Genomic DNA, 8392 nt, shown 5'->3' on the forward strand with positions numbered 1-8392 from the left:
CCAATCTAGCTGCAAAGCTTCCTGGTTCCACTGGCCCACCTGAGCCAGTTGAAGGCACAGATACGCGGCTGTCTGTGCTCCTTCTTCTTCTCCTCTCCCACCTAATCATCATCTCCTCCTCCTGCTGACTCCAGATGCTGACTCATCTGATAAAGACTATCAGACAGCTGTGATCCTGTTTGCAGGTCTGCTGAGATTTATTGGGCTTTATAATTATAATAATAGTACTGTTGTACTTATTAGTGTGATTAACTTCAAAGACACACACGCGAGTGCACGACTTTTAAACATAAATGAAAGGTGTTTGGTGATTGTGGAGATGAGGGTGCGCACCTCAGCCAAGGGCAAGACACACACATACCTGCACTATTAACTTCAATATTCACACTTTATTGCTGGTGGATATGTTCAAAGGACACTTCACTAATCGACACTCCTGTGGAGAATGTAAATGTGTAATGTAAATTAAGGTGTTTGGTGATTGTGGAGCCATCGCGCTTGCGCTGGGTCTGTGCCGCTGTGGGTGTGAGGTCTAAACATGAAGGCGTGGCCCGGCGTGTTTGCTATCTTGTGCTGAGCACATTGGAGTAAAACGCGCTTGCGCTTTAGACCAGCCAAAACCTGGTCGAAGCGCAAAGTCTGTGGTTTTTCAGCACAAGATAGCACCTGGCGGGCTTGGCCGAAACACACACACGTCTTCACAATCACAAAACACCTTCATTTATGATCATTCTCTTCCTCTCACTTGAGTGTCGATTAGTTAAGTGTTATTCAAACATATTTTCTATCAGCAATAAAAAGTAAATATTGAAGTTAAAAGCTTTCACGTGTGTCTCACGCTTGGCTGAAGTGTACACGTCTCTACAATCACAGAACACTTTTCTTCTTTGAAGATGAACTCACTAATGAGGAAAAGAATTATAATTATAAAGCCTAAAGGTTGTCTTTATCGGATGAGTCAGCATGACAGCTGGAGCAGCTGTAGTGTGTGTCTGCCTGTTTGTTATGATCCAGAAAAACAATGATTGAACAATTATGATCTATAACATACAAAATATACAGACACTATATTTGACCATAGGAGTCCGGCCCAACCTGAGAGAAAAAAGTTATGTGTGCTTCTGTCATAGCTGGTTGGATAGATCCGTGCGTAATTTTGCACACTCCAAACTTCAGAACAGAACAACTTGTTTCGCAGCGGGACAGAGGAGGGAGGATGAGAGGAGGAGATCAGGATTAGGTGGGAGAGGAGAAGAAGGAGGAGCACAGACCACCGCTTAACTGCTCCTCCACCTGGCTCAGGTGTGCCAGGTGGAGCCGGGAAGCTTCGCGGCCTCTGGATCTGTTCGCCTCCCCTCTCTACTACACCATCTCTCTCCCCGCTCCTCAGCCAGTAAAATTAATAATGATGATGATGCTAATAATTAATTATGAATTACAACACAGTTTCAAGGTGCTTCAGGTTAAAACATAACCAGTTACATATCTGCATGACATTTGCAGTTCATATTTATTGTATTATTGTATATAAACTATTTCGGCGTGAAGCTGTTTTGGAGACGTCCTGCTGTCTCCATATATTGCGTGCTCTTGCGCATTCTCTTCTGGAACCAGGAGATCTGTCTCCTTGCTTTGAAAATCTTTTCTCTTTGTTTCCTCCTGGTAAATCTGCCGTCATGCTGCCTCCGCTTGCGCTGCTGGCGCACCTGCCTCTTGAAAGGTGATGAGAGCTGACTTTCTGATTGGTTTATTGCAAGTTCAAGCAAAAGTGCCCAGCCACGCCTTCCTTTTGCCTTCATGTTTAGACCTCACACCCACAGCGGCACAGACCCAGCGCTAGCGCGTTTGCTATCTTATGCACATAGCAAAAATGGCACTTGCGCCAGGCTAAGATAGGGCCCACAGAGACACACAGAGGAACAGACACACAGAGACACAGAGGAACAGAGAGAAACAAAGACATCATCAAAAAAATCTAATGAAGATGCTCACCACTTGATATAGTAGTCCAGACTCAAATGTTTATTGTCATATGATATCTATGAATAATTACAGTTAACCATTTTGGTTTATTACACAATATAGGCTAGCTATTCAGAACATTGATTGTAGTGAGACGTGAAGACCTAATTCTTTACCTTTTTTATAATTGTATGTTATCACATAGGTATGTGACACCGTCATGAGCCATGCCAAGGAGAGGTTTTCTTTCACCAAGCACCTCATCAGTGCCACTGTCTTGCAAGGAGACTTGTTCCAACAACACAGCAGAACGTTCCCAGATTCAGCACTGGAAACCACGGTGGAAGCCTATCCCTCATTGGACATGGCCAGACTTAAAACAGAACTGTCCCTGATCTACGAGAATGAAGAGTTCCGGAGTTGCAAAGGTGCACTGGCTCTCTATCAGGTTTTGATGGAAAACGACCTTGGAGAAACATTCACTGAAACTGTAAGTCTTCTCAACATCATCATCACAACACCAATGACAACATCAGAGTCTGAGTGGTGCTTTTCTACATTAAAGAGGATAAAAACTTTCCTTAGAAACACTATGTCACAAGATCAGCTCAACGCTCTGGCTATGCTCTGACCCAAGATTGTACTATATCTCTTTTGAGATGGTGAAACTTGCCCTACATTGGACTGGACAATGCAAGTTAGACTGGCCCATTATAGAAAAATCTTTATCCTTTCCCTTTACACCCATAGAGCTCCTCTCTCAAAATTCAGGTAGAATCTCTAACCCTATTATGTTGCATTCCAAGGAAGTTTGGATGAAGATACACAAAATGATTAAATTATCTCATTCTAAACAGCCATATTCGTCTTTGTGGCAAAATCCTGCAATCTGTATTGGTAAAACACCGGTCTACTGGAAGAGTTGGCACAACCATGGAATATGTACGCTGGATAATTTGTATGATGGTAAAGTGTTTATGTCTTATATTGATGTATTGAGTAAATATAACCTAAATGGAAAGGAACATTTTTGGAAATATGTTCAGACAAGGCACTGTGTTATGTCACTAGACTGGCAAACTGAAGACAACCATATTTGAGGGTATTTGGTTTTGCCATCACACCATCACAGAGCCTCGATATTTTACAGAAGAATGAACTCTACACTCAGTACTGATCTAAACAATTTGAAGGTTTTATGGGAAAATGACTTTGGGGTTGTTCTTGGGAATGAGGAATGGAGGGAAATAATCTCACAATGTGGGGAATTTTTAAGGGAATGTAAAGGCAAATGTACACAATATAAGATTGTACAAAGATATTATTGGACTCCTGTGAGACTGAATAGATTAGGCCTTATGAACAACTCATTGTGCTGGAAGTGTCAAAATGATAACGGTATTCTGATACATTGTTTGTGGGAATGTCCAATTATCAAGCACTTCTGGATGGTTGTCGTACGTATTCTAAGTGATTGGTTAGAAAGACCTATGCCACTTTGTCCTACACTGTGTTTACTGGGTGACAAAGGACAGATAGATAATATATCAAAAGGAAAATTCTCTGTTATCATGGTTGGGGTCTCAGTGGCAGCTAGGATTATTCTTAAAGGGGACCTATTATGCTTTTTCCTCTTTTCTGACCTATAAATGTTGTCACAATGTTGGATACTTGTGTTAAACGATTCCAAAGCGTCAAATAATGAGGTTCATGCATTTGGAAGCGAGCCCCGCAAGCTGTTTTGGATGGCTCTGCACGCTGTGTTTTACTGTCTTTTTTTAATGGTGTAGTAACATTAACGTCAATGCGTGCCAGACTTACTTATATGGTCATTGCCCGACATGTGCTCTAGGCCTGCCCGCTCCCCCGCTCTGCTTCGTAAATTATATCGCTGCTCTGAGTGGTGAACTATTAAGTGAGATTAATGTGTTAGCGAGCTATGTTGCGTCTAAACACAGGATTTTCAGTGTGACGAATGTGGCTCTCTTTTAACCTGGTAACCATGGTAACTACTAAACTCATAACCTGGTCGCAAGCAGGTTATGTTCAGAGTTTTAAATTAAATCGTCTGTAAAACACGCTATTCTTTAACAAATTTTTGTCCTTAGCTTTTAAACTGAGGGAGGACGTTAACATTGAAAAATTACTGAGCTGTATGCTCGTAATATCACAGAACGAATCCATATAATGTAAAAATGTAACAGCAGCACAAACTGTCTGCATCGCGCTGTCATGATGGTAACCTCCGTTTGGTGATGCAGAGTCATTTTTCCCGTTTGCTCCAGATCATATTAACACTTTAAATTGACATCGTATATAATCCACACAGTAAAATAATGATGAAGCAACTACAGACACTTTGAATACTTTTTACTGTTATCTGTTTTGTCTTTGTGATTTTGCAGCTCACATCACTGATTAGAAAATTCATCATCATTTATCACAGCCATCAGTTGCACTCATTTTACGTTGGTTTGGTCAAAAACTTCAGTGATGTCCATGTCTCTGTCATCATAGGACAGTGTCAGACAGACTTAATCATGTTTAAATCTGCTGTATGGAGTTTTATTGTTTATTGTGCGGGTTTCATGTTAGAATAAACGGCAGCATTAAGACCGCATTTAGTCCATCAGTCATTTTCTGACATCATTCTTCTTCTCCTGCTTTATTTGCAGCAACAATGTTGCTTTTGCCGTAATGTATTTTGTATATTTTCCACAGCTCATAATTATAAAAACTTGATGATTTTGACTTAAGTAAGGCTCGCGATCGCTTCATTTCATGTGGAAGAAGAGTCAAATGATGCAACAAACGCCCCTTTTATATGAACGCGCACAGAGTCTGAAGACGAAAGCCTGGATTAACAAAGTGAGTTGATAACCACCATCATGATACCCGTTATCTCTGATTGCAGTTTTAGGCTTTGTCATGCAGAGAAAGCCTGGCTGTGTTGAGCTTCCTTCGTAGCACAGCCAATGGCTTCCAAAAATGATTGTTCGGGTGTGAGGGAAAGTTAACTTTGTTTAGCTTTCCTAAAGAGGCGAGCACCAGGCAGAAGTGGATAGAGTTGCTTTTTCCCGGCCAGCAATGGAAAAATACCTCCGTGTTTGTCTGTCTATGGCACTTCACAGGGGACTGTTTTGTCAACACTGGCCAATACGAAGCTGGGTTAGCCGGTAGCCGAGCTCGGCAGCGCTTGTCAGCCCTTCGGAAGTCCTCGGGAGTGTGACCAATCACAGCGGAGTGGGCTCAGCGGGAGGCGTAAATGGAGGAGGGCCGGGGGGCGGAGTAAAGTACACAGACCGTTTTCACGGGATGCAGAAAATACAAGGAAGAGATGCAGCGAGAGGCACAGCGTCCTGAAGATCTACAAAGCTTTCTGTGCGGGCGATCGTGTGTAGCTGCTCTATAGGAGTCCAAAATCAAATACAAAGGCCCGAAATTGAGTATAATAGGTCCCCTTTAAACACTGGAAAACTCTGAAAGCCTTACCGTTTAAAGAATGGGTAAATATGATGATAAAGACTGCTTCATATGAATGTATGCTTTATAAGTTGAATAATAGAGATGGTACCACAGCGCCAGAATGGGAACCATTTTGGTCCTACATTACTTTTACTGTCAGTCAGTAGGACGACAGCTGATTTCCTTCCCTCTGATATTTATTTTATTTTATTTATTTTTTGTTTGTTTTTCTTTCTAGGAACTTCCACACCTTGTAATATCATTGATACTTTCATTTATGTTTATGTATAAGAGCCCTGTTCTTTAATGTTAAAGAGCACTGTACGATTGTCATGTACCAAGTAAAAACTCAAATAAAAACCTGAATTATAAAAAAAAAAAGAAAGAAATGAAAATATGAACGAATTAATAAAGAATGGGCCTGGTTTTTCTTAACTGAAACTTACCACATGATACACAGGAAGGCCAAGGAGAATAGCAGTACACCTTGTGTTTGATGTCATGAAGTTCCTAAGAGGATAAAAATAGTGTAAATTCTGTGACAAATTTATTCATCAAGCCCAATGCCAAACCGTTCCAACCAACTGGCCACTACAGCATCAGAAAATAAGTCCACACGTCTTGTGCTGATTTATCTGGTGCAATCAGAGAAAGAGCATGGACATGCAAAAACGGGGACTATGCAGTGGAGCAATTGTGGAATTAAAGTTCATTTGAACCATCAAATTAAACATTCCAAAAATTTAACCTGTGAAATGCATAATCACCTGCTGGTCGTGCACTTGAATATATCACCCATAGCACGTGAAATCTTGTTTTTGTCTAGTTTTGGAAGCCCTTTGTCTGAATAAGATCATCAGTTGAGGGGTGTGGCAATCAAACTCGGTGTTCAAGGGCAGGTTCTTGTGACCATTAGAACGCTGCATACATACAGCTACATTTCAGAAAAGAAGAAGTACATTAAGTTCTAGGTTTGTGAATCACTAAGATAAATTATTGTTTTATTTAAAAAAGAATAATAAAATCAGAACAGGATTAGAACAGCATTTTCTTATTATGGCTAAATGTTTGTAAAGCAGTATTAGTAATGATTACAACATAAAAGTCACTACATAAACTCATTATCTCATTGCAAACAAATCTATAAAGTCAAAATAAATAAATTCACAGTAAAACCAATGATTTCAAGATTAATTAAATTAGATAAAACTATGCATAATGTGACATACATTACTGACAAAGGAAAAACAGGTGAGAGAGATTAACCATATTACCTCAGACTGCATATGAAGAGTGGGCCAGAGGTCCCTGAGCTGTTTCACAGAAAGTTGATTCTGCATGTTGGAGTCACTGGAGTGTGAAGGTGTGGAGTTGTCTTGGTTTCTTGGGCTTCTTGTTTCAGCTCAAGCCATCAACCCAAAGTATCCGTATTTGATGACCAAGGAATGAGACTTAACAATCAAACGTCTTCCTCCAGAATTACTTACTGCTCCTTGAAAACTGGGACTCGTCTGACTCCTGATCATCATCAAAATCGTGGTACTGGCGTCACAGTTCGGTACACAGCATGTGCATGATGAATACAACAAATACATCTGTTTTCTGACCGACTCAGTCACACTATTGTCATTCTGGCAAGTGAAGTAACACCCCAATCAAGCGGGTGGCATTAAATCACCAAAATGCTGTTTGCCAACTGCCATTTAAAACAAAGAACAGCCAAAGAAGACGGTGCAGCAAAACAAGGACATTGGATGCTTTTCATTCTGTAAATTCATCTCCTCCACTTGCTCCCTCTCCTCACATCTTTGCTCCACCCAGCGAGGTCATGACAGAGATGTGAGGACGGAGGAGACAGAGCTGTGAGATGAAAAATCCTTGGTTCCTTTTTCGGCATTAGTCTGAAGCGGCGTCAGTTACTGATGACGAGCTGATAACAGCTGTATCAGCGGTCAAACTGACTGGTACGAATGTTCACAGAAACAAATCTAAGAAAGATTTCGATACCTGACAGCATTCAGTTAGATCTGTAAATTGAAATGGCTGATTATTGGTAGTATTCTTTCTGATGCTGATTTTAATCATCATTTAATATTCCCTTTTCCATCTTCTAATTAATATAGGCAACTGATCAGTGTTATTTGTTTACTTAGGCTATTTATTGGCTTGCATTATGGTCATCTGCACAGTAATACACACATCGCACTTTCCACTTGCTTGTGTCATTATTCACAACATGCAGGTGCAAGTGCTGCAGAAACTTCTGTCAGTCACTGGACTTTGATCTCCCTTTGTGGGTCTTGATGACGCAGGATGAAAATTGCCAAAACTGCCCAATTAAGGGATACACCAGTGTATCCTTGGTCTGAGCACCTCCCAGTAAATTGCACTACTCTCTGCTCAAAGTAAATGAAAAGAAACTAAACTTTATTGATTTGGGGTTTTTGATGTTGTTGTTGTTGCTTTTTCTGCATTTTACTGTGACACACCTAGTTTTCTTACTGAACATTATTCAGCTCTTGCAGTGAGTAAGGTGAACGAAAATTCAGAGTTGCATAATCAATCATTTTATTTCACTGTAATCAAAGACTACATGTAACACAAACTCCAATTTTTTAAGCCCTGATAAGCCCAAGCATTTGAGTTTATTAGTTAGGCAAGTACTAGAGTACTGCTAACTTATTCAGGTTTACAGTGTTCCATTCATCCACTCATGGAATTGATAAAAAAAAAAAAAAAAAGGTCAACCAGTCAAAAAAGCCAGCATTTCTTTTTTTTTTGTGTGTGTATTTTTTTCCATAGCACCTGTTCATCGAGGCACCAAAGAAAAGACATTTGATGAAAGTATCTGTGTATGATGAATTGCACGTCATGTAATGTTAATTTGGTAGATACATTTATGCGTATGGTCTGGGAGTGTCTTGAAGTCAAAACATTCTGGGAAAGGGTGTCTCAAAAATTGTCC

Source organism: Lutjanus erythropterus, unplaced genomic scaffold (genome assembly GCF_056507025.1).
Source record: "Lutjanus erythropterus isolate fLutEry1 unplaced genomic scaffold, fLutEry1.hap2 Scaffold_160, whole genome shotgun sequence".
In the NCBI taxonomy this organism is placed as follows: domain Eukaryota; kingdom Metazoa; phylum Chordata; class Actinopteri; order Lutjaniformes; family Lutjanidae; genus Lutjanus; species Lutjanus erythropterus.